The sequence below is a fragment of the Lissotriton vulgaris genome, chromosome 5, assembly GCF_964263255.1.
Source record: "Lissotriton vulgaris chromosome 5, aLisVul1.2, whole genome shotgun sequence".
Taxonomy (NCBI): Eukaryota; Metazoa; Chordata; class Amphibia; order Caudata; family Salamandridae; genus Lissotriton; species Lissotriton vulgaris.
In genome coordinates this window covers 1,046,040,121-1,046,067,694 of record NC_141693.1, presented here as the reverse complement: position 1 = coordinate 1,046,067,694, position 27,574 = coordinate 1,046,040,121, and the positions used below count along the sequence as shown (strand labels likewise).

General features: G+C 42.4%; 1 protein-coding gene across 1 annotated transcript in view; it reads right to left on the bottom strand.

Moving 5' to 3' along the window:
* Positions 1 to 27,574, bottom strand: part of MRPL43 (mitochondrial ribosomal protein L43) — a 135,870-nt gene that overhangs the window by 87,600 nt on the left and 20,696 nt on the right. The gene's annotated exons all lie outside the window — the stretch shown is intronic.

The window sequence follows — 27,574 nt, the reverse complement described above, 5'->3', positions numbered from 1 at the left end:
CCAGGGAATGAAAATCAGCAATACGACATAGCCCAATTTACAAGGAACCTCTCTCATTAACATTTAAACTGACATATTACAAATCAGCTCATCAGCCCAACACCATGCATGCCTCATAGGCCCTGCCATTTAATACTAAAGAGACAAACTGGTCTGGTATTGACTATGTAAGAGGAATACATACTGGCAAGTGTCTGCACAAGGCAGCGCACTAGAAAAACACATTGTTTGGAGATATATTGGGTTTGAAGGTTTAAAAAATGGAAGGCCCACTAGAAAGAGGAAAAATAAACGTTGGAGAGATGGTGAGCCCATTAACAATGGCAACAATATGGTAAACCCCCTTCTTGGCCAATTACTCCCCTATAATTTTTCTCTCCAATTGGGAAGCTAACTTTAAATAAGTAACCGTGGAGGTGGTAATTGAAAATAAGATGCTAAAATAATACCACAGAACTATTACTTGGCATTCCTCGACTATTGCATGTGGCCTTGGTGAGAAATTCAGACATTCTATCAAACCACTGGGTGCCCTGGGACTTTCCTTTGGTGACCACTTCAATGAAAATTGACACCCACATCATTCCAAACCCTGTGCCCCCTTGTCAGGTGGAGACATCACTTTATACCATAAAAGCAGCGCTTGGGATTTAGCAGGTGGTTATCAGCTTTACAATCACTTAAACGTTTCTCTAGTCGTCATGCTCTTAACAAACCGCTCTACTTCATTTTTAAAAAGAAGCATCGGTAAAGCCAATCTGTCTGGTGGCTAGCCTTCTGGCTTGGTCTATGCTTGTTGTGTTATGTTTTTTGCAAATCATCTTAGGCCAGCTGCCCAGACCTTGTCAAAACAAAAAACACAAACAGGCTAAAATGATTGTTTTGCCTTCAAAAGCACATATTCACGAATGGCCATAGTAGTCATTTGAACTGAAAGAAACTGTTGTTTGTGTGGGTGTGTGCCGTGTGAAGGGTAGAAAGTGGTCACTATCACTGACAGGGAAGTTTACCAGTTGTTGAAGAAGGCAGACTGTAACGGGGTGAGGTTGACGGGATCTGAGGAGTGGTGGACCCCCGGAAATGACTCCGTAATTACTCCTTCCTTACAGACGGATCCATGGGGCGCAGGTCAGGACGGACTCGAGGAAGAAGAACACGGCGCCTTTAACTGGTCCTACATGGAGGAGGAAAACACTCCCTCTGCACACGTCAGAGGTACAGGATTGCTTAAAGCCCCGGAAGTGCTTTACTCGGTGTGTGACATCACCCCGGAGGAGGAGGCGAGGAGCGGAGGTGGAGAACGCGCGAGAGAAGTTAGTAGCAGCGAAGGAGTACGAGAAAAGACCGAAGAACATCCCGGAGGAAGAGCGGAAGAGGAGTCCCCCGGAGAGCCAGGAGGCCAACGTTCCCGTGAGCCGCCGTGCCACTCTCCCAGGGGAGGAGCGTGGCTTGTACAGGTACGGCAGCGTATGGCAGCTTGGGTGGGAAGCAAGCGCATTTAAAAGTACAGAACCCGTGTTTGAATTCCCGCGTTTACCCCCACCTTTTGTCTCCTTTACCCCGCGTGTAACCCTCACTGTCTGTACAACCCAAACCACTCCACTGACCTAGAGATACGAGTCACCGGTGAATCCCTCCCTCACTTCACACGGACCCTCAGGTGCAAAACCCCAGTAGACAGGAGAACTAACGGCTCCCTTTATGTTGGTCTCTTTTGCATGGGAACCGGAGCCAAGTGACTGCCGTCTGACCAGACCTTGAGGTGTATCACGTCCACACGAAGCAGAAGACACAGAACGCAAAAACGGATCCCAGCCAATTTGCTAAAGAGAGACTCACTTTTCGAACGAGGAGAACTTTAATGTTAAAGTCACATCGGGGAATTCCAATAAAACCTTCATTAACCCCAAGACTTGGTGTTACTCTCGTTCCTGACCCACAACCGGGCGCACCTGCCACCCCTGGTCCAACAGCCCAGTCCACACAGACCCACCGCGTAGTGGGCAGATGAAACATATGAATGGCAGAACAGATCTCAGTTTGAAGAGTGTTGGTTGAAAACACTATATATAAAAAACAACCATACAATAAATTCTTTGGCTGTGTAGAAAGATTCCGTAACAATCATTAAATCTTTATTTGGTTTTGGTTTTTAAAAGCAAAAATGCTAAAGTAACACATTAATGGTATAAAAATAAGCAAACACAAGGAGATGATGGACGGAGCACTGAAACTTTTCAGACCCTCACCCCCAGTCACAGATCTGGGTTGAATCCATCATCGTTCTTTAGCCCACTTCGCCACCCCAGTTCAGACACAGCTATGTGCAAATCGGTCTTGACGCTGTGCCTCATGGGAACAGTCCAGCCCGAACTGCCAAGCCATGTCTTCCCTGGACCAGAAATAAGCATCCTTGGACCAGTTTCAGGGTAACAGCCCTCATCAGCCAGGCTAGCTTGAATCCAGTGGCAAAGTGAGCAAGGGACCCACGTCTGGGCATACCCTGCCAACTTAGGGCGAACAAAGCAAACACAAGGAGATGATGGACGCCCAGTCACAGATCTGGGTTGAATCCATCATCGTTCTTTAGCTCACTTCACCACCCCAGCAACTATAATTATAAAATCCATTTCCTTATGAAATACAAAACAATGACCATACTAACAACTCTACAAACAAAAATAATCACAGTAAATCAAAGAAGTAAAACACGAAAACTAACAACTTAGTACAGATCTCACGTGGGCAGCACGCCCCAAACCATAAACTAGGTTTGGGGGCATGTAACGTCTGCAAAAAAGAACAAGTCTAAATTGTCTCAAGTTCGATTTCTTTAGTAATGGAATAATGTAACACTTAGACATTTTTGTTTTTCTAAAAACCCCAAAACATGTTAAAATGCAGTGTCTTGAGAATAAATTGACGCGCAGGAAAAACGTTGAGTGTTGTAACATGCAACCACTCTTTGGGAACACTCAGAAGACAATGCATCTAAAACGGATCAGGAGAAAACAATGTCTCCTGTTAGCCACAAATAAAAGATAAGGTCCGAACAAATGTACTGTTTTCAGAAGGACTCAAGATCTAAAAGATGATTTAATCAATTTTTAAAAGACTTCTAAAGAACCTATTTCACCCAATCTAATTTGCAGGTCGATATAACCGCAAACGTCACAGTTGCATAATGCAGTAGCAACACATTTAGCTTGATACATTTTAATCACGGCTTGGATGGGCTTGTTACCCAACCTAGAAGTGAAATCAAATACAGCCAAAAAGATCTGCAGAATAATTCTACCCTTGCTTTGTTGTATATTGTAGCGAGTGGTTGTGGTGCAACATTCACGGCTAGGCCGTTCTTGGGAAGCTGTTGGTGTGAAAGGGGGGCGGGGGGTGAGGTTGTTGGGAGGGGTTTTCATGTGGTTTTATTTCATTTATATTGCTCTTTATTTAGCCTGGATCTAATTATTGAAACGTCAAAGTCACGATGTTTAATGCTTATTGTGCAGATGTCTCTGGGTTACAGAGCCCTGCTCTATATGTGTCATTTGACGAATAATAATTATTATTTTTTTAAACAAAAAACTATACCCCTAAGAAGAAAAGGACTGAACCTTACTAATAAGGCAATCCTTAATTTGAAAAACTCTGGATTTAGGTGATTTTAAGCCGACAAAACTTTGTTGGTGAAGCTTCCAGGCCCTTGTCAATACAAACAAAACCCACAACTAAGGCTAAACGCATTGTCTCCAAAAGCATACAATGCCATAGTACTCCCTGACACTGAATAAAACTACTTCCTGTGTGCTTCATGCGAAATGTCACTCGCAGTGAAGTCAGCCAGTTGCTGAAGATTGACACACTGCCCCATGCTGCAATGGGCAGACGTAAAATGTGAATGGCACAACGAATCCATGGTTGAAGACGGTAAGCCAAAAGCCCCAACAAGTATGTATATAATTTTAGTATAATCATAAGGTATTCACTAATGCCAAATCTAAAGATGCATTGGTTCGATATGAACCAAAACACAGATGAAATGCGTTCTTTGGCTGAGCCGAGCCATGCCAGCAGAATTTTACAATAAAAGCACTGGTAGGATGATTATGCAAATGTTTTGTCAGCTTTTGTATGGTTATCTATCTGAAGAGGATACTTTAACTTGTTGGCAGTCTCAATAGTAATGCAGGTGACTGAACTCAAGTGTTGCAGCAGCATGACACCCATGAAAGCAGGCGCCATTAGCACAGATAGGCAGTAGGAGAGGCCAACTCCTCTTTGCAGAAGGGCTGTTATACTAGGACCATTAAAACACTACTCAGTATTGCTTTCGTACTTTAAATTCGACAGAGCCATAACATCTCAGCTTTACTACTGCACCTTAAGTCAAATTGCAGCAATACTTCCAAACAGGACAACTGTCCTTGTACAGTATGGACAGTTTCCTGATGGCTAACAAACTATAAATCAGACAGAACAAGCAGATCCAAATGAGGTTTCATGAGGCGCTATCTGCAATTCTTAGCAGGATTATCAAACTTTATTTGGGACTGTAAAGGCATTTCTTTGTAGGACTATTAAGAGGGGCAGTATAAAAACATCTCAGATGCATTGTTAAACTGTTAATGCTGCCGTTCTGATAGCTATCAGGACTCTCAGCAAAAAGCCCAATCTTTCTTTGTTCATAGAGTATGAGCCCCTGAGCAGGCGGGAGTCATGAAACTTTGATGTATACGAGACAGCATAAGTGTCGAGCCTTTCTCACACTCAAACTGTGGAAAAAGCACTACAGCACAGGCTTTCCTGATGCAGAGTACGAGAAGCAGAAATGCTTCAATTGGACATAGCAGCTAGAGGACAGGCTGCAGCAGGATAATCTTAACCCTCGACCTGTGTGAGCAATTTATCCTGTCCATTTATTTTTTCACATTGTACTTCGTCGTTCATGCCTTTGTAAATAGCAGTACTACACCTAGCTGAAAGCACAGCAATACAATGTCAGCTGTTCCCATGCCGACATGAGGATTCTCTATCATTTGCATGGCAGGGTTACCCACTGCCAGATATTGCTGGTTCATCCAGAACTTTAGTCTCTTTGCATTCTGGTACTTCATGTTCATCGGAAATGCAGGTGTACAAGTATTACAATGAAGTTATCAATATAATACAAACAAACCTGTGGAATAAGTAAAGAATAGTATTGGTGAAGCTTGTCTAAACTTGGGTCTAAACAGACAACTTTCTAAATACTAAACAAAAACAAAACAAAACATTTTATTTTCCCTCTGGCTTTTTACGAATGAACATGAAAGAAAACAGCATTATTTAAGGGCGGCCTTCGTTTTTGTGACTTGGGGACAGGCACCAGTTGACTATGCAACAGAGGGAAGAAGAGCATTATCATGAATATGCAATTTGCTCCTAACTCAAAGCCAATATCACAAGCAGTAGATTATCGGACTGTCTCATTGTTCACATTTAATTTCAAAGGGAAAGGGAATGGCAATTGCCTCAAAATAAGCCATGCCAAAGTATTCTACCTGCCCCTATCAGATCACAGTGCATGATGGATGGTGTCTTGGGAGGATCTGGAACTGTGAGGGTTAACTGGCAAGAGCTGCTCACAGGAAGATCAGAAGGAAACAAAAGCTCCTCTCATGGGATGGTGTTTTCTCTGCTGCTCCAGGCACCCCACAGTGATAAGGCAACCAGGTCGCTCAAGCTCGTGGTTGATTCATTAAGATCACTGAATTGAATCTCGGAGCACAGGTGCTGTAGGGCGATTGGACAAACTTGTGAGGTTTCTTGGGATATTGGAATTTGACATAGGGAGACCAGACCTCCTGGGGTGGGGGTGGGGGGCAGGGAATTTATATCAGGTCAGATATAGTCCGATACCACCAGTAAATGTACAGACTTTACCAAGGTCAAAGGAATATCCCTGGATTAGCTCAAGGACAATAATACTCACTCTATTCTATCTTTCACCACATCACCTTCACACAGTATACTGGATTGGTGTGCTCATTAAACATCAGTCACAGACTAAAATGTAACTTTTACAAAAGAGTGTAAACGTTACATTTTAGTCTGTGACTGATGTTTAATGAGCACACCAATCCAGTATACTGTGTGAAGTTGAAGTAGGAATTTATGAAATAGGAGGATGCATAGAGCTAGAACATCTGGAACAGTATCAAAAAAAAAAATTATTTACCTGTGTATGGATATTACAAGACGAGCAGCTGTCGTTCATGGTAAACTGACAGATTTGTTGGCTCCTATGCGCTAATAAAAAATAATTTAAAAAAAACACAGACAGACTTGGCACAAAAATATGAAATTCATCTTTCTAAAAATGTATATTTACAGGAAAATTACAAGGTATAGTTGGATGATGCACTAATAGAGAACATGCATGCAATAGGGATACAATTGCCTATTATGGTATTAGTGAAGTGTATTCACACATGGGGTGTCACTGATGCGTTAAAAATTAAATGGTCAAAGAAGTGTGAAAAAAAAAAAGAGGGAAACTGAAGCTACAGGGAACAAGTATTTGCAATGCAATCGGTCTCGCCTTTGGAACCTTATATGTATTTAGCTATGCAGCACATTAGCCTGGGTGCTGAAACATCTACTGTTCTTTAAAATGGAGGGAAAGTAAGCAAAAAACCTGTGTGACACACCAGTTATGGGAACAAATGGAGTGAAATATTGCCTTTCAGCGGGAAATGGTATAGTCCAAAGCTCTGTTTTTAATATAAAATCAGGGCCTTCGGTGGTCACTAAAAATACAAGATTTGAAAAAAATATTGATTACTACGGGTGCTCATGGAAGACAATTTTTATAGAATGCTACAGTGATTCTGGTATTTTAATGACCTCTGCTGGTCATTTTCTATCAAGACAATTAAATAGAGGCAGTTGCACAGAAAAAAATGTCCCTACGCGGAAGCAGACAGGTCTGAGGGCTGATTTCCAGAGCCCACAAAGTACATACACATATAAGTATATAATAAAAAGCATATACTAAAGTATATACAAGAGGTCTCGAATTCTCAACTTAAAAAGGAAGGGAAGCCTACAGGAGCTAAATAATTGAAAGATTGGAAATGAGAGTAACAACGAAAACAACTAATGATATGCTGTGGGTAAGCTGACTAAATTGTAAACAATCTGTCTCGCAGCAGAACAAATGCGCTGTATAGGCGAACCCTAACAAGCATTGGCATAGCCAATACGTCTCGCCTTTGGAACCCTATAAGTATTTAGTTATGCAGTACAATATCCTTGGTGCAACAATATCAACTGTTGCATGGCTAAACACTTATAAAGTCCCAAAGGCGAGGCCTATTGGCTATGCCAATGCTTGTTGCTCTTCATTTAAGATTGGATTGGACTACCTATGTGTGAAGACAGCCTGCGAAAGTGCAGCACACCCTACAATTCTAGGTGCACTTTCCCATTTATGCAGTTCTTCACATTGCAGGTCATGACGAGGCCAATGTGAAGGCAAGAGACACACAATCCTTTCTAGAACATAACATAGAAAGTTAAACCCTCCTCTATATATTGTGGCATGATTGATCATGAGGTTCATCCCACCTGGCACCGGAGCACCTTCCGATAAATGTCAAGAACTCTGTTGAAGTAGGGAGTGTTGTGACTGTGCCAGTGTGTGCCTCAGTTTACCCCCTGGCGAATGTTAGTCAGCAACCCCGTTGGCGGTTCTACTGCGAGGTACTCTCTCTCTTCTCTCACATTTTTTCATTGGTGGAAGGTGGGTTGACCCTGGATGGTAGTACTTGTTGTTTTATATGGAGGTTAGTTAGTAATACACTGTTACAAATCAGAGTAGTTGAAAGGATTACACTCGAGGGAATTGAGAAGAGAATTGAAAACCCTGGGTTTGTCATTTAGGTTAGGATTCAGTGTATTTTGGGTGAGGTCTTTTTCGTTTCTAATGTTGTGAGTGGGGGGCGGCCTTTCCTTTTTGTTCTTCCCCCTTGACTCCGAATGGATTGATGTGTTAAGATTAATCGAACTTAGAGCCAAAGGAATCTGTTCATGAATTTTGTGAAAGATTGTTATAGGTATTTCAGAAGCACAGTGGACGAGAATACCCTGGGAAAAAAAGGATATGATGAGTTTTGTTTCTCAGTTGGTCTTAGGGCTGAAACCAGAGATCAGATCGCACATAACTCACAGCGTGATGCGCTTGTAGAATAACTCACTTGATATTGTTCTAAGATATGAAAAGTACTGCTGTGTTGAGCTGAATATGAAGTAGAAAAAGATAATGGAGAGGTTTATGTTGGCTCAGACGAGGTTGAATAAAAAGGATTCTCAGAATCCTTCTTCAATAGGAAATTAGGAGAATATGCAGGATGTTGCAGTTCCGCAAGTCGTATTTCAGGGAATATGCAGGGTGTTGCAGTTCTGCAAACCGGATTACAGGGTAATCAAGAAGGGTTTAATGTGTCACATGGTAGTGGTATTCAAATGAATACAAATTCAGGAACGGATATTGTTGCAATGAAAAATATTACTCTGTTTCACATGTGTCATAGGAACAGTCACTGGAAGCGGGAATGTCGATATAATCCTGAAAATGCAGGTGGAAATGTGGGAATATCCAGAGGAATGCAGGTGTAAAATGTGCCTGTACTGCAAATGCAAGTGCCTATGCAGGGCAGAGACAGGTCCAAATGATGCCAGTCCCCCCAGCTCAAAATGTCCCACAAAATATGGGGAACCCTAGATTCAATTTAAACCAAGTGCCTAAAATAAATGCCAATTTGTTTCCGAGTACCAGGCATACATTTCCAAATTCAAATCAAATTGCTTTACAACAATATCCGTTGTTTAAAATGATTGTTTAAATTTAGATGCTTCTCAATAAAGGTGTGGGTAGGAAGATTGCATACATTGCACAGACTTAGAGGTAGACCAGAGTGGATGCTGAAGTGTAAGTCCACCATGTAACATTTTTGTTCGATACAGGTGCTCCCAGATCCACTTTTAGAACAGTGGAAGTCCTAGACCAACCTCTCTCAGGAAACAATATCCAAGTTGTGTGAGTGACAAATAATTTATAAATCCAATTTCAGAGAAGGTCCCTGTAAAAATAGCATTGTTTGAAGAGAAACACCAATTTGTGGTTTGAGAGTCAAGTCTTGTGAATCTGCTAGGAAGAGATTTATTGTGAAAGTTAAATTGTAAAATATATTGAACAATATATTGCACACCAGGTGGTGTAGCATTTCAGACCTATGATGAGGACGTGAAATTTAAAATGATTCGACAGCAGACAGTTACAGAAATGTTTCTCTTACTGATAGCTGATTAATTAATTTAATATTTAAGAAGCACAGTGAATACAATTGTTTGGGATTTCCCTGGAAAAGATATTGGGCTAATTAAAAGGTGTAGATCCAGTACAAATTACAGTGAAAGCAAATGCAGTGTACCCTAGAACACCACCTTACCATTTGACACCTGAAGCAATTGCAGGAATAAATCCTGTAATCGAGGACATATTACATAAAGGAATTTTGAGAGAACTAATGCGAAGTCTATGTAATTCTCTAATTATGGTTTTACAGAAGCCCAATAAAGAATACAGAATAGAGCAGGATTTGAGTAAAATAAACAAAATTGTAGGTCTGTGTTGTTTTGTGGTACTGAATCCAGCCACTATAATGTTTCAGACTCTGTGTACTGCAGAGTAGCTTACTGTGATTGACCTTTGTCAAGCTTTTTGTTCCAGCAAGGGTATTAGCATGGTGCAGTGTCCCACAAGGGTATTCAGTGAGTCCATCCATTTGTAAGAAAATTCTGCAATCATTACAGATGCCCTGTAAGTCATAAATTGTACAACACATATATGATTTACTGGCAGCATCATTACGAGAAGCCTGTAAACAAGAAAAACATTGCTTTATTGAATCATCTAGCTGAGAACAGACACTGTCTCAGAGAGAAATTGCAGTACTGTCAGAAAGAAGTTCAATATCTGGGACACATTATTGAGACAGGAGCAAGGAAGGTGTCACCGAACAGTGGAAGCAATTCTTCAAATAAATCCACCTCAAACACAAAAGGAAATCAGGATGCTTTATGGGAATGTTTGGCTATTGAGTGGATACAAACCTTTTCCTTAATGGCAAAGCCTCTATAGATGTTGACACACCAAGATGTGTCTGATCAGATTCCTTGGGACAACGCGTTTTGAGAGTGTTCCTAGAGCTCAAAGATAGATTGTGTTGCACCCCAGCACTGGGAGTGCCAGACTATACAAAGGAATTTACAATATTTTGCAGTGAGAGGGAGGGGTGCGTGCTCTCAATACTGACACAAATTCATGGAAACGCATGTAAGCCAATACCCTACTTTTCTACTAAACTTCATTCTGTGACCGCTGGTCTCCCACGTTGTTTAAAAGTGGAGAAGTGTGGCTCACTGGTTAGAGCAGGCAGACCCTGAAGCAGAGGTCAGACCCGGGACCAGGGTTCAATTCCCGACGCGGCAGGGTCTTGAGCTCAAATGTCCACGGACTCGATAATTCTCGCTTCGGTGCCTGACCTAATCATGGGTTCACACTCTGCAACTCTGGGCATTAAGCTTGCTTAATCTCCACAACGGCCCCCCGCGGCGGGATGCCTGGCTTTCACCTTGGGGATGCCCTGTAGGGGCTATCTCACAGGGAAAAGCCAGGACGGGTTCCCAAGGCAAGCGCTTAGAGACCCCTGGGTGATAAGCGCTATATAAATCCAACATACAATACAATACAATACAAAAGTAGATGCTGCAGTGAGCACTAGTTTGGAAATGAGAACATAGTGATGAGATACCCTTTAAATGGTTTGGTCCCACATTCTGGAGTTTCTATTCACCAGAACGAAAACACAGTACATGACCCACAATCGTTTGACAAAATATGAGCAACAAATATTGTCACCTGAAAATGTATATTTAAAATGGTGTCAAATTTTAAATCCTTCTATATTAGTGCCAATTAATGATAAAGAATGTGAGGATGTTACGCATGATTGCTTAGATGTCATGGACTTATGCACCAAGCCAAGACTGGATATTAAAAATTGACTTCTCATGGAGAGCAGCATAGTTCACCATCAATTATGGTGTTGAAGCTTCCTGCTTCATAGAGCCCCATCAGCATGGGTTGCAGAATTGATTGCCCTTACAAGAGCATGCAGTTTAACTGCAAACATGAGAATGACAATTTTTATAAGTATGGATTTGGTGTTGTACATTATTTTGGGCAGCGATGGTCACAAGGTTTCCTTATTTTAGGAGCACCAATACGGAATGGAATGCAGGATAAAAATCTTTTGGAGGCTTTTCCATTACTGGAAGAATTGCAGTGGTTAAATGTGAAGCCCATCAGAGTGGCAATGGGCACATCACCATGGGAAATAGGTACGCAGATTCAGTGGCACAATATTGTGCTTTGTTGGTCTGCGCAATTAATGAAAACTTCACACATGAATCAGAAGTGGAGATAACTTTCACAATGTTGGTGAAAGTTACAGATACGTGGGATGAGTTGGAAAAGAGTACAGGAAAATTTGTCAGAAACAGTGCAAAATAGATGGATAATAGCAGGTTGCAAGACAAACTCCAATATTTGGATGTCCTTGCCGACGATCTATATGAGCAACATGGACTCCACGGCTTTCTCTTCTCAACAAGGACAGTGATTAATTTCACACCTGTCATTTATGGATGTACCCAGTATATGGTGTTAAAGTGACTACACACCTTGAAACTCTGTGCCTTGGCGCAACTTGGCCATTGGCCTTCGCAAGTTTACAGCTTACTTGAGTAGCCAGGCCTGGCACCAGGATTAGGTTGCCATCCCCCGTCCTGATGAAGACTCGCAGCTGAGGCTCAAGTTTCCCTCTCTGCATCAGTCGAGTAGAAACGTCGACGCCTTTCACTACACCAAGACCTGTACCTGCTTTTTACCGGATTGCCCTTGAACATGCTTTGTGTGCACATTAAAAATGTACCGATTACATGTAAATGATTGTTATATAGCGAACAGGTTCTCTTGTACTGGTCTTTTCTACCAGTGGATTTAAAACATGGAATTGTGATGTTTCTTATTCCTTTGACTTGCACCTTTGACTACCCATCACCACCACTCCCTAAACCCTTTTTTCTCTTCTGCACGCAACCTTGATTCTTTGAAGGATGACTTTGAATTATTCCTTGCATTACCAAGTGAATACATTTATTGAGAAAGCAATTTTTTGTTTTGGCACTTCTACGTGTGGGGGTTTCAATACCTGTATTCTTGAATCAATATTGAATGCATGATTTAGGTTGTTCATTGAGATATTGAGTATAAGTATTGTAGCAATGTACACAATACAAATTGTTCATATAACTGAATTCAACTCATGACGTCACGGATCCCATCTATATTCAATCTTACCTGATAGTTTGTTGTTCCCTATGACTAGGTACTATCATGGATATACACATTTAGGCAGAGATACAATAGTTCGTTTGTTCAGGCAGAAATGGTTTAATTCCAATTTTCAGAATGTTGGCAGAGGAAGTTTGCCACAGATGTGCGATTTGTCAACAGATGAATGCAGGAAAAAGAACACATCTTACACTAAGTCATATAGGGAGATCAGAGGTCCTTCCCATAGGATGCAGACTAATTTTATCGAGATGCTTCTTCACCTCTGGCTGAGATATATCCTGGCGATAGTGTGTGCCTTCTCAAGGGGTGGAAGCCTATCCAACCAGAAGAAATTACAGCCTCACTGTAGCGAAACTACTATTGCGAGAATTGATTCTATGTTACGGAATGCCTGTTTCTCTTGAATCAGATACAGGGACTCATTTTAATAATGAAGTCCTGAAGAGGATTTGTACAGCATTACAGATTGAGCAAAGATTACACTTCAGTTACAGACAAGAAGACTCTGGAATTGTGGAGAGTCAATTGAACTATTAAATCAAAAGTGACGAAAGTCTGTGCTTCGAAATCTTTAAAATGGCCCAATGCACTTCCTTTGGTATGGATGAGTATTTGAAGCATTCCAGATAGGAGGACCGGTTTATTGCCACATGAAATATCGATGGGCAGGGCAATGAGACTGCCTGTTGTACCTGCAAATGCCCTAATGAACATCACAGATTATATGATTTTAGATTATTGCTAAGGGTTGGCTGATGTTGTCTGTTCCGTTTCCTATCAGGTTACAGCTGTCATAAGAGATCCGCACCAAGAACAGTGCCACAACCTCAACCCAGGTGATTGGGTCGTGATCAAGAAGTACATTCGGAAGACTTGCTTGGAACAGAAATGGAAAAGCCAAGAAAATGAGAAATCCAGAAGAAGCAGTTGTGACTTTTAATAGTGTGCGAAGAGCATTGCTGACTGTCCCACCAATTGAGATACCACCAAGACTAGTGACTCCTTCACAGCAAGAAGGAGAGAGGAGTGAAGATTTCCAAGTAAAAAAAAACGATCCAAGTGCCTGACGTTACATAAAGTGGCATTGAAGTCTCTGACGAAATAGAAGCAGAGACTGCTGATAATCCATCAGTATCAATTAAAGATCCAGGTGAAGGAACAAGTACTTGAATAAAGGTCACCCGAAAGATTGAATGGCCACAATCCTTTGAACAGTAAAGGCTGAGGAAAGCATATCAATTGGTCGTATTCCAGCAACTATACCTGAAGAAACTGAGTCAAGTGATGAAAGTGGTATAAAGCAATACAAACAATTCCTCAGAAGATCAAAAAGAGGAAGAGTGCCTTGTCGAAGGTATTAAGCACCTAAGTGGACATACTATCTTGATTAAGTATTAAATGTTTCCCTGGAAGGCCTGTGTGATGTGAGACTTGAACTATACGGGCCACCCTGATTTGAAGACTTAAAACAAAGTAAGGAGGAAAACAAACAAAAAAACTAAGAACTGTCATGAAACTGAAAGAAGATAATAACTGAACAATGAAAAAGAACTGTCCTGTTAGTCCTTTGTTTTTTTAATTTCTTATTGTACAGAAGATCAACCTAGGCCTGAGTGTGCAGTAGAAGAGTAGGTTTAAGGATGGTCTAGTTAGAAACCGAAGTGCTTTGGGAAAAGAAAAGAAAAAACTTCTAACGAAAATCTCTAGTCTGGTTGAAGAGAAATGTGTTGCAATAGAAATAAACAAATATATAAAGTGCTCAGTCTTCATAATAACAGTTATGATTAGTATAGTATACGAAAAGGGTTTAACACCTCAAAACCATATACATACCTTAGTGATAAGGGTCAACTGAAAGCTTCCTTTATTAGTTACAAGAAAGATGAATTTTCTACAAATGTCTATTCTAGATTAGTACAAGATACACACATACTATAGATGCTAAGGATTGCTGTGTTTGTGCTCATTTATCTACATCTGTGTCAGAAGAAGTAACCTATTACCATATGCCTTTATCTTATACCATTTCCATTAGTATTTTACTTTCACTTGTGTATAGAAGACAGCATTTAGAATATTTCTATTCTAATTATGATCTAATTCTTGCAAGAGTGCCTCTGGTAGAAAACATGAACTCACACCAGCAAGCAAAAGTAATGGACACTGCTTGGTATAATGTCATTCCTTATACACTCATAGATAGTGTTAAGGCTACCAAGAATAACTTTACCTGCTTAATGAAACCCTTAGAGAAAGCTTCAATTATGGCTTTAGAAAGAAAGATAAACATAATACGTACAAAAGATAAACAAAGATGTTCTAGAGAATGTTTGAAAGAAAGAAGAAAATTAATTTAGAAAGAAAATACACCCAAAACCCAGGTTAAAACAGTCAACATATAGGGGAAATTTGCTTAGAAAGAAAAAGAACCTCAAAATGACCTATTGCCCGCACCTTGAACGGGTATTGCCCTTGCTGCCTGGGCTCAGAATCTAACGTAGGTGCCTCCACTCCTAACGCCCGCACCTCAGCCTTGTGTGCGCTCTGAAATTGTCTCTCCTTGCCTGCACCCTGAACGAGTATTGCCCATGCTGCCTGGGTTCAGCATCAAACGTAGGCGCCTCCACTCCTAACGTCCAGCAACTCAGCGGCCATCTCCAATTGTGCTTTAGACCAGCAATCTCTCTGAATTAATGCCTGGTCCACTCCTGCAGCCCACCAGTTCGTCCTCCTGACTTTACCTAGTTACCCTTCTCTCTCCGTTATGGCAGGATCTTGCCTTAATGCAACAGAGGGCAACTCTTACACCATTGCATACCCTCCTACCCTCTACAGGACTGCTGCTATAACCTTCAAACATTCCCTCCTGAGAAGACACCCAGAGACTCTAATCTCTGACCCGTACTTCAACGCAGACAAGGGCATCATTACCAATGACCTTATGTTCTACTCAAGAAAAACAGCACTATGGCGTGCAGCCAAATCAAACCTACTTAGCGTACATGAATCCAGGAACATTCCGTATGGTGCTAAACTCACGATCGTGCCTTCCCAAAATCTTAGAGTTGACCTTTCCATTACCTTATATAACAAGCATTTAAAATGCAACGGTCTTGTCTTTGCAAAAGTTAGAGCTATTGGCATTGTAAATGACAAACTTTTTATTTATGTGTTGGTTTTGAAAACAGATAAATAAATGGCATTGTCATTTACAATGCCAATAGCTTAATCTCTCGCAAATGCGAGACCTATTCCATTTGCACACACACACACACACACAGTGCCACACACACACACACACACACACACACATAGAGCCACACACACAGAGCCACACACACACAGAGCCACACACACACAGAGCCACACACACACACACAGAGCCACACACGCACATAGCATAATTCCAATAGCCAATGTAGTTAAAAAATGACTTGTGAAGAAGCATCCGGAGCACCGTGGAGGCGCTGACAGCTCATTTGCTTACGTATGCCTGGGGCTCCATCACTGGGTGCTGAGGTAAACACGAGGCCGCCAGAGACCTAAACCAGTGCCCAAAGCCCACAGCTTAATTGGGTCCAAATAACAAATACATGCATGGAACTACGCCTGGAGAATTTCACTTCCTGGTAAAATGTTATGAATTTCTGACACTGACAAAACTGTACCTTATTACGCCTGGAAGCCAACAACAGTTAGAACTTTCCATGTATTCTCCAAGAAAGGTTTTTGAATTTTGTTTTCGGCATGGTCATTACTTTTTCGACAGTGCGCAGCTGTAAGAAGCGTACAGTTGCACATTATAAAATGCAAGAACCTTCATGAAAAGGCACCTCTTTTTAAAATGTTTTTTTCTACATGAAGAAAAGATTTTTTAACATGGAGAACCTTTGCACCCATATAACGCTTGCGTGGGTTGTTACCCTTATCACCCGGAACAGAGCCAAGTCAGGGACTTCTTCATCGGCTACTCTGCTGTTCAGCAAGAGCAAGACTGCGTTCCTGGGTCATAACGGAGCCCTCCTACTTATGCCTTAATCCAAGTGGAGCCCGAGGTCAAGCTGGTGTTTGGACGGCAGTTCATTCACTCCTTGACGATGAGACACCGATGATGAGGAAATTACTGATGCAGCTAGACTGCATCTTTGGAGTAACTGCGCAGTGTAAACTTGAGCAGATGTCAGGTCGAGTTCGCCTTGGCCCCAATCGAGGCTTGAAGAGGTGCAGTCATCAGGAAAGAAGTTCAAACCTTGGTCCTTGTGTGCAGTTGGACTCGGGATATGTCAGAGAATTTATTTCCAGACACGTGGAAAGGCCTTTAACAGCCGAGGAGCGGCAATTACTCCCATGCTATTGCTCCTTGTTAATTATTACTAATGTTGTCCGTAGGCTAGGCACTAAAGTTATTTTGGATTGAGAGTCGCCACTGGGGAGTCAGAACAGGAAAAGGCAACAAAAATAGCACTTTGCAAAATTCAAGATAAAAAATAAAACTGCAGAGCAAACGCTGGAATTTTGTTACATCCCAGCCCATTTAGCCTTCCCTAACTACAATTACTCACGCACGCCAGTAGGTGCCACTGTGCTGCTCCACCTTGGTCTGTATTGCCCTAGAAGTGAGAGTCGTCTCTGCATTCACACTCCACTGCACAGGCTCTGCACCCCTCCCAAGGCGTTCCCGTGGGAGATCATCTTCGCGCTCAAAGTTCTCTGGTAAGTCCAAATCGAAGTCCGAGCAGTGGCGCGATTCGACCAAACCGTAAGAAATAGCAGTTTTTTTATTTCTTTCATTTAGGTATAATCGCGGCACCCGCGCATTACTTCTAACATTTTAAAAGTAATGCGGGGGTGCCGCGATTATAACAAAATGAAAGAAATAGAAAAAACATCTATTTCTTTCATGTTGGTATAATTGCGGCACCTGCACATTACTTTTAAAATGTTACAAGTAAAGCGCGGGTGCCGCGATTATACCAAAATGAAAGAAATAGATGTGTTTTCTATTTCTTTCATGTTGGTATAATCGCGGCACCCCCGCTTTACTAGTAACATTTTAAAAGTAAAGCGCTGGTGCCGCGATTATACTAACATGAAAGAAATGTCTCTTTTAGCCCCGTCCCTTTCAGACTGGGTGCCCCGACTTCCTGCTATGGTAAAAGGTTCCTTATCTTCTTTATGGGGCCATCTGGACCCATAAAGAAGATAAGAAAGCTTTTACTTCAGCAGTAAGTCAAGGAACCCAGTCTGAAAAGGACAGGGCTTAAAGAGAAAGAACGTCACTAGGACCTCTTCTCCAATGGCTGGCCACCGTTTAGGACGCCAGCCAATGGAAAAGAGGGGCGGGGCTTAACCTCCCTAGTGAAAATCGCTCTATGTCATTAAGTCTCGCTAGCTCGACTGCGCATGTGCGCAGTCTTTCGCAGGCTGAGACCTAAAAACTGCATTGTTATGATCCAAGCACCAGACAAAGATCTCCATAAATCCGCTGACCTTCTCCATTCTCAAAAAGCAAGTACATAACTCCTATCCTTCTATGCTCCCCAACGCCGTCACCATCTGACTCTTGTCACAGCTCCGGTAAATACAGCTCAAAGTCCAATGGTAAGGGCCTCCCATTTATGTCTACCAAAGCTGCAGCTAACCCTCCTATGCACTCCCTCACTCTCTCCCAAAAGTCGAGTTGACTCGACTCTCCCCAATGTGTTCCCCACTCATAATAAATCTATGGGCTGAATCTCCCCTAGATCTGTTGGAGAACTTCCCTCCCCTCAACCTCCAGCTTCTGACAATAAGGCAATACCACCACCCCGATCTTCCAATCCTTGCTCCTCGCCTACTCGCTTAGTGCCTAACACACGTCACTTACAGCTCACCGGACACCTGCCCCAAAAGCCCTGTGACCACCCTACTGAGTACACCTAGCACTCCTTCAAACCCTCCTCCCAGAAACCTAGCCTCAGGGTGGTCGAGCTCCTCTACCAGGCTTACCGTTCGTGCCAACAGGACTAGTCCTGACCCACAGGTCTCCTTTCCGCAAGTACAACCTTCACTAATGGACCTTGAAACTAAGAACATCGGAGCATCCAACATAGTTCAGAGCATCCATAAATCCATTCTCAATTTGAAGAGCATCCTTCACCTCAGTGAATACTCGATTGCGAATCTCAAATCCTCCAATTACTCAGTTCTTACCCCGCTCATCATTCCCTTCCTCCAAACCATGCCGCTGGCCAACAGACACTTTTGCCCTCACAAGCATCCCAACTACCTCTAGGAGGATGAAACACTAGCCCTCTTCTTATCCTATAAGACCTCTCCCGATGCCCCCAGTCCAACAAGAAAGATGATTACTTAATTCCTATGGTCTCAATCAACACTAATAGATCATCAACTCTCCCTGCAGAGGAGTCAACAGCAAAAACTTAGCCCAAGTACCCCTATCCTCCCCTACTTACAACACATGCCCCGGCACTCCACTCTCTGGCCTACTTACCTGCTGATCAGCAGCGAAGCATGCCTCCGACATCACCGCACTCATCCTGAGCCAAAAAACTGACACAGCTATCCTAACCGAATCCTATCTCAACGAATCTTCGTCACCTTACCTAGATTTATTGGTCCTGCTGAATTATAACATCGTAAGGCTTGACAGACAAATATAAAAAGGGGAAGGCATTGCTTGCATCTACCACTCAAATTTCCTCGTTACAGAACTTCAAGCCGACCCCGATTTCCTGAGGATATCTCGCATTCTCCAAATGTAAGAACGCTACCCAGCTGGGCAAACTGCACATCTTCTACCACCCCGAGGCAAGAACGACACATTCATCGACCACCTCATGGAAATCATTACTGCTAAGGTCCCCCCCCCCCCCCCCACTCCAATGACATTTTCCTCAGTGACTTTAATCTGCATTGGAATTACCTCAATGACCCCCAGGTCAACACCATCAAAGTCTTCCTTGCTGACCAATCTTGTACTCAAGCCTCTCACACAAAAGGGTCCACACTGGATTGGACCATTGCAAATGCAACAGAGGTCAGGCTTAACTCAATAGATACATGCAACTGCCTTTTACCTTACTAATACCTGGCATCCTCATGAAAAGGCCAGGGCAACATGTGAGACTGAAACTCTGGCTCAGAGACACTAAGAGCGAGAGCTCGAGAAGCTGGTTGCTCGTTGCGTGCATGACCTCCACCGCCCCCCTCCCCCCCACAAAATCTATCTAAGGTCAACGTCCTTACAGAGCACTACAACTAAACTATGTCTGACATAATTGATGATCTTGCCCCGCTAAAGCTAAAAAGATCCCAAATCAAGGATAAAAACCCCTGGTTCAACGAACCCCTCAATATTGAAAGGAGAGCTCTCCGGCTACCAGAAAGAAACTGGAGACAGCACCCCTCAGCCTCCCAACTAAAACTTCTTCGACAGACCAGAAATGCATACAACAGGAACATCCTCAAATTCAAAAAAGAGTTCTTCAGATCTGAACTGGAAAACACTAAGAACAGACCGATGAACGTAAGATGGGCAAATACCAATCAAATAAACTGGCTAAAACCTCCAAAGAAACTACATAATCCCTAATAACCTGTAAGGAGTTCTCCTCCTTCTTTACACCCAAAATTAACTCCTTAAGAAAAACAATTTCGCCTCAAACATGCCACTTCCTCCTGCCGGGATGCATCTCTCTTCTCATACCCCCCCCTCCCCACTCCCCTCCACTACCTCCTGCCGGGACGCATCCCTCTTTTCACCCTCCCTCCCCCCCCCCATCCCAACACCCAAAAACCAAGTACACTGGTCCAACTTCAAGTTATATGACGACCATTCCATCTCGAAAATGTTATCCTCCTTAAATCTGAATAACCACTTTAATGACCCACTCCCCTCCAACTGCTTGGCAGAGTCCTCCCCATTCATCATTCCCATTTGGACTACAATAATTAACTCTTCTCTTCTAAAAGGGCCCATACCCGACTCTCTTAAAACTGGTCAAGTCATCCTCATCTTTAAAAAACTCACTTTGAATCCTGCCGTTCCAGACAATTTCAGATACCCAATATTCCTCTTCTTGCGAAAGTGCTGGAGAAATGTGTGCAACTTCAACTACGCCAACACATCACTAATTTCAACCTGTTAGACGAATCCCAATCTGGTTTCAAGCCTGGGCACAGCAAGGAAACCACCATTCTCCACACTGCTGACAACGCTCTTCAAGCGTTTGACCAAGGCAAAATATCTCTTAATCCTACTGGATTTATCCTCTGCATTCGACACAGTAAACCACGAGACACTACTTGAACGCCTCGAACACAGGATGGGAATAGGAGGAACCGTCATCAAACAGTTTGGTTCCTTCCTTCAGAACCGCTCCCAGAGATTCTTAGTCAATAGTAATCTATCTGCTCCTTCCCGGATAACAATTGGAGTCCCACAAGGCTCAACTCTGTCCCCTACCCTCTTCAATCTCTACCTCGAACCGTTAGCTGAAATACTCCGTACCGCCAACATCTCCTTCCACATGTACGCCAATGATACTCAGATCTACATCAAACTCTCATCACTAGAGGAGATCAACTGTTTGAATGAGGCTCTGAAGTTAACTGTTCAATGGCTCGCCAGCAACCAGCTCAAACTAAATGAAGAAAAACCGGAGTTGCTTCTCATCTCCCCCCCTAAAAGCACCACTGAAATTCTGGAATGGACTACTTCAATCACAGCACTAAACTGTACGCAGACCATAGTGGAATCTGCCAAATCTCTCAGTATAACCCTGGACAGCAACCTGAATATGCTTGACCACATCAACTCGACGGCCAAAACGGCCAGGTTTCCTCTGAGCTACATGAGGAAACTAAAACATTTCCTTGATGCTGTGGACTTAAAAACCACAGTTCAGGCGTTAGTTATCTTCAGAATTGAATACAGTTGCTCAACCATATCTGGCCTCCCATGATCTCCACTGCCCCCCTAAAAGCTTGCCTCAAAGCCGCAGAAAGACTCTTACCAGGCTCAAAAACCGTCCATCACTACTCACCGCATCTGAAGGCGCTGAACTGGCTTCCTTTTAAAGCCACAATCCAACTCAAACTGGCATGTATCACGCGCAAAGAGCTACACACAAATTCCCCTGCATTTCTCACCCACAAAATCTTGGTATCTGGGGGGAGTCCGAATCTCCCGGTCCGCCAGAGACCTTGTGCTCGAGCCACCTCGCTTCTGCAAGGTAAAAATGTATAATCGTGCCTTCTATGGAGCCGTACCAAGAATCTGGAACTCTCTGCCATCCTCCATCAGAAGAATACCTTCTCTGTCAATCTTTAACAAGCATTAGCATAGCCAATAGGTCTTACCTTTGGGACCTTATAAGTGTTTAGCCATGCAGCACATTATTATACTACTTAATATGTCACTAAACTGTCTGATAATCATCAACTACCTTCTGGAGAAAGCCTGAAGCACCTGAAAAGTGGACCTAAAAGTGTGCAGTACTAGTTTGTGAACTCCAATTCCCATAAGCCTCCAGGGTGTGCTATTTTGACTCATTTATTATCATGCACAATCTTGCTTCCAATGTCACTTGCAGGTTAGTGGAATAGATGCGAGTGACTACACTGCTCCTCAATCATCATATAAACGTTCCTGTTTTCCATTGGGATGGGATGGGGTGGTAATGTGGACGGTGCATAGAGAGCCAAGACGGCCCTTGGTACGGATATACTTAACAGCCATGTTGAAAAGGAAGAGGTTTTCAGCAACTACCAAAGGTGCAGCTCAATAAAACAAGAACAATTCATATTTTTCACAAGATGTGTACACTAATATTATTTGTAATGTAATTAAAGGTTTGGATATTAAATATCTATACATGTGTATTATAGTTCTGTCTGCATAGACAATTATATCACTGTATTTTTATGTTTTTGTTAATTATTGCCTTTTGGTAATTGTCCTTCCTTCCAGAGCACTCATTTGCAGAGGTCATGTGTGCTAACCCAAATTGCTATCACTGTGTGGCGAGCTGCGGATGGCTCTTCCGGAGCATCCTTCTTCTGTGTTGATGCCTGGGGGTGCGGCTAACTGCTGCACAGCTGTGTTAGAGATTGAGAATGGCGCCGCACACTACTTAAATCATTCAAAAACACAGTAACTACTAAGCCTAAGAAACGTCATACCTTAGCCACCCAGCTGAAGAGTGGGGACTGGATATCCTAATGCAGCAGCAGACCGGGCGAGCTGTCCCCCCTGCTACCACCCCCTTTGGACTCTTAGCGCCCGAAGTAAGCTTCCATTGAAGCACTGCCGGCGGGGGAGTGGGAACGCGCAAGACGGGTCCCTGCTTGCAGAGAATCACACGGTGCAGGGGACATTAACACTTATTCCTCTTCCCTTGAGCTCAGTGACCGGCTGGTGTCCCTGCTGATATGTCTGGCTTGTATGCGGTCAGTTGAGTAAGCGGAGATCCGGCGAGAAGTGAGTAAGTTCCTCCCTTCGACAGCTAACCCCGCCTTCTCCAGTTTGTCAGTGCGAGCAGCGCTCAGAAACCAGGAAGTCGCAAAAGGGCTGGTTCTAGAGGACAGCGCTGGGAAACTCACTCAGGAGTTTTGGCTGCTTGTTAAAGAAAAGTGCCGTCATGAAGGCAGTGTAACTCTTTGTGGTCGCACTTGGCTTCTAAACCATTCTGAGCGGATAACAGAAGCCAGCCAAAGACTATGGCAACTTAGAATGCATAGACGTGCCGCCTAAGAAAAATTTACACCAAAACATTTTTTTTAAGTATTTCCTGCCTGCAACAGCATATGCGGTATGCAGTGCTGGTTAAACAAATATTTAAAAAGAGATTCCTGCTTGCAACAGCAGCCAGGAGAAAAGCATTTTGTGCCGCCAGGTATTAGAAGACCGTGAGTGGTGCACGCGCACTGCAAAGAATGTAAGGAATGCGCACTTCTGCTCACTCCAGACACCCAAAGGCCATGGGAGGGAACATTTCAACAAAAGGTGGGACAAACACACGCCTATGGCCATTTGCGTGCTTTCTTTTTTGAAAGACACACGCTATAGCCAATGAAATCTGTAAGAGTTAATTAAATCCCACGGAGAAGTCTGTGGGAAGTTTGGAGTGCTTACAAGAAGCCTCCCCATAGAGCAGCGCATGCACGCTGAGCTAGGCTCGACCTAAAAAGGAAGCAAAAACATTCCTAATGAGCAAGTTCCTCCCATAAATCTCTTTCATTGTTGGGGAGAGTATTTCTTTGCCACTTTGTTTTTGGTTTATTTCATGAGCACGAGCACTGATGTGGGGAGTAAAGGAGGGATGATCATGGGTAGTATTTGGGAACAGCTCTTTTTGACTTTACTGTTTTTAAACAGCAAATGCTTTACGTTTGAACTATTGTTGATGCAGTTCGTTTTGTTTTAATGCAGTACCCCTGATGAAGAACTAAATATGTTCAAAATGCATTTTCTTTTTTACTGTGTCGATTCAAAACATGGTTGACAGCACGTCTCTATGTTTTAGCTCATGGCAGCTTAAGGCATCAGAAAATGCGGAATAAAAAATTCCAGTTCAACCTGCCTGTCTCTGGAGTGGTTTTATACGCATGGAAAACAGGGTTTACTTGACTTGTTGAAATTAATTGGATCACTGGATTACTCAAACGTGATAGATTTGGTTCACTTTAAGAGGAAAATGTCATCATTTTAGCAGTGCAGCAGCTGGGGGCGCAATTGTCGCCCTCTTGGCAAGTATAACTGCAGTATGTCCCATGCTTACAAACTGTATTATATTCTTCAGCAACATATTCTTGATAAACTATTACTGAACTGCCTTCATTGTCATGTGTTCCTTTAATATGAATAGAGGATTGTGCCTTAAAAATAGATGCACGCACTTAAGAGATTGACTACCACTACCTAACAGGAGATCTGCAACTTAAATGTTTCTTTCTGAGCACAGTTCATTGTTCCTCAGTGAAATGTAAGTGGATAGGCTGAAACCCGCAAGAGTCTTCCCTGGGAACCAAGGCTAGCTTGCCCCAGTAGTACAAATGTTAATATGAGATTATACTTTTCTGATAATGGACCGTGAGATACACGTTTATCATGGGAAAGAAAGATTGAGGATGCTTATGAATGAAAAATGCATTTTCATTGGACAAGACAAGATGGGAAACAAAACAATGCAATAACATGTTTTTATGTCTTTTATAATAGTGTGTGTTTCGAGCTAGCTAGCGCCATTCCTTTCTATTCCATTCAATCATGCCATTTTCCCTTTGCTGTGAGTTACTGCTGGCGATGAATGTTGTTGGCCTGATACTTTGCAGGTGATCATTTTTTTCCCTTACGCTGACGGGTGCAGCTACTGCTGTATCTGCTTCTATTATTCTGCTAGATTGAGATTTATTGGTTCAGTTGTTACTGCAACTAAATACTGATGCTTTATGGAGGGATACGACTCAGCTCCTCTTTAAAGGGAGTTTGACAAAGAACTATCTATGGGTTCTGGAAGGCTATGCTCTCTAGAATAGTATAGGGATTAATTGTTTTATGGAACACACTATTATTTTATTCTATTGATGACTAACCATATTTTCATGATCATTCTGTAACCAGAAGATTGATTTACTAATTGAATGAAGAACAAATAAAAAGAACTTACTAATCTGATGAGAAATAGAGATTTTAAACTTAGCTAAATTTCTCATCGATTGATATAAAATGCAATACTGTGTCAACGTATTGTTTAATTTAAGCTGGTTCTTTTCAAAACACGGATGCAAAGATTTGTCACCTTGAGAAGAAGAAATTATAAACGTGGAGTTTAAGTCTATTCTCGTAAGTAAAAAGGTTTAAGAGTAATTTTGGACTCTTTCTGCGCCATCAGAATTTTAAATCCTTGGCCCAGACGCCGGTGCATTTACAATGAAAACCAAGGCTAATAACTATGCTCAGATACAGAGATCAAAAACACAGCATCACTGTAGGATGTTATGAGAGAGGGAACTGGAGCTACATTTAGTAACTGTAATTGCATTTATAGAACACTTACTACTCCCTAACGAGGCATTAGAACATTGGAATGTTGGGAGCTCCATTGAAAACAATGGAGTGCTCTGGGCTTATAATGGCTGGTATAAGCCTGGAGCTCCTACATTCCAATGGTTCTTTGTTCACAGCTCCGGCTGTGAACAAAGGCTTCAGGGAACCTGAGGGGATTCCAATCCCCTCACGCTTCCAAAAGGCTTTGTTTTTTTTGTTAGAACATTCTGTTCTCTAGTGACAGAATGTTCTAATAGCCTTATAGCCCTTTGTAGATGGGCTATACCGCTATTAAAGTCCCTCTCCCTTGTTAAAGCCCTCGCCTTCGGATCGGGGCCTTTAACGCTGGAGAGGGCCTTTAATAGCTGGTATAGCCCTCTACGGCGGGCTATAAGGCTATATTGAAGAGTTTCATGGAGGGCAGGACACTGTTCTGGATCCAATGGTTAGTCCAGTGTTGTTTCTGTTGGTTTTTTAGATTAGTCTTGTGTGCTCAAACACACCATTCCGTGCATTCATTCCAGTTTCTTGGTGGAAGATTTATTTAAAATCAGTTAGGCGTTATTGAGAGGAAAGGGTAGTGCACGTGTTTTGTAGGGTTAATAGATGACCTACAGTAGGTTAGGTGTGGTTAAGTTGCAAGAGTATGACATTTAAAAATAGGAGAGATTGTGACCTTTGAAATGAGCTATATCAAATTGAAGAAATAAATTAATAGCGAATAAAGCAAACATGTAAATGACATACAGAAGATTGTGGCAGGAGAGAAAACACATGCAGAGAATGAAGAGGGTCATTTGAAGATAAAAGAAGAGGCAACAATTCAAAATTTTAAGAACAAGTAAGTTTGCTTTTCATTCCCGAATTTATGAATAAAGAGGATGTTTTTTATAACAGCATGTCATTTCAGGATGCAATACTCTAGACCGAATCAGTTTTCATATGAAGATAGTGCTATATTTGTTACTACGGATAGGCACTACAATCAGGTGAATAATCTGTGCAATGCTAGGCTACCAATAGACCACCGCTTCAGCCAGGACAACTGATCAACTCAGGGGTTTGAAACTTAAAATAATGGCTGGGTACAAACCTTGAAATGATATTCTGCAATTGTTGAAGTGGACATCTTCCAAAGTTTGGCTCACAGTATTAATTGTAAAGTGAGGTGGGATCCATTTTGGACGCCTCTTGTTTGACATTGCAGAAGATGGAGGGTGAGTAGTTTCCACAGACAGTGGAAGTGTATTGTGTGCATTCCTGTGGCTGGAGGGTGAACACCCAGAACCTCAAATTCAATGAAGAATTTGTTAGCAAGCGTCTGTCAATAATACTTTCTGAAGCACTGCCTTTTGGTAGATGGAAGGGGTGAGGCGTGGAAGCACACATTCTGTTGTGCAATGTGAAAGGAACCCTTAGGGAAGGTCCATCCCTGATCACTCTTACCATTGTGCTGATGTCAGCTGGCGCAAAATATCACACCCGTGTGCCCTTGCTATGGGTGCTGCAGGATGAAGACTACCTTGCTGTGAGGGGAATCACTAAGCAAAGGCGGTGATTGGAGAGCACCCTGGAAAGGACATTTGAAAGGAGGACCACTCCAAACTAGTTCTACAACATGTAGACGTGAAAACATTTATCATCCTCGTTTTAAAGCACTCCCAGACTGTGTTAAACCAGCAGAAGTAAACCCCAACATTTGAAAAGGTTACTTCAAAAGCAGCAATGGAGGCTGAAGTATGACAGCATTAAGGACACAAAACATGCTGTTGTGATAACAAGTGAATGCGTAACAAGGCACCGTTGGTAAAAATGAAATGTATTCAATCAATGACTAGGTCCCTGGACAATTATTTCTAATTCTGCTTACAATAGTAACTGCTCGTATTCAGACAAGGTGTTTTCTGAACACCTCGAAGCTAAAAGAGTGTGCTTCATAAATATGGAGTTGAATATGCTATTAAACATAATATCTCTGAGTGTAGCATTTACTGAGTAACAAGTTTAGGGAAAAAGCCATTTCCATGCACCTCACAAGCAAAGCGTCATGCATGCCTGCT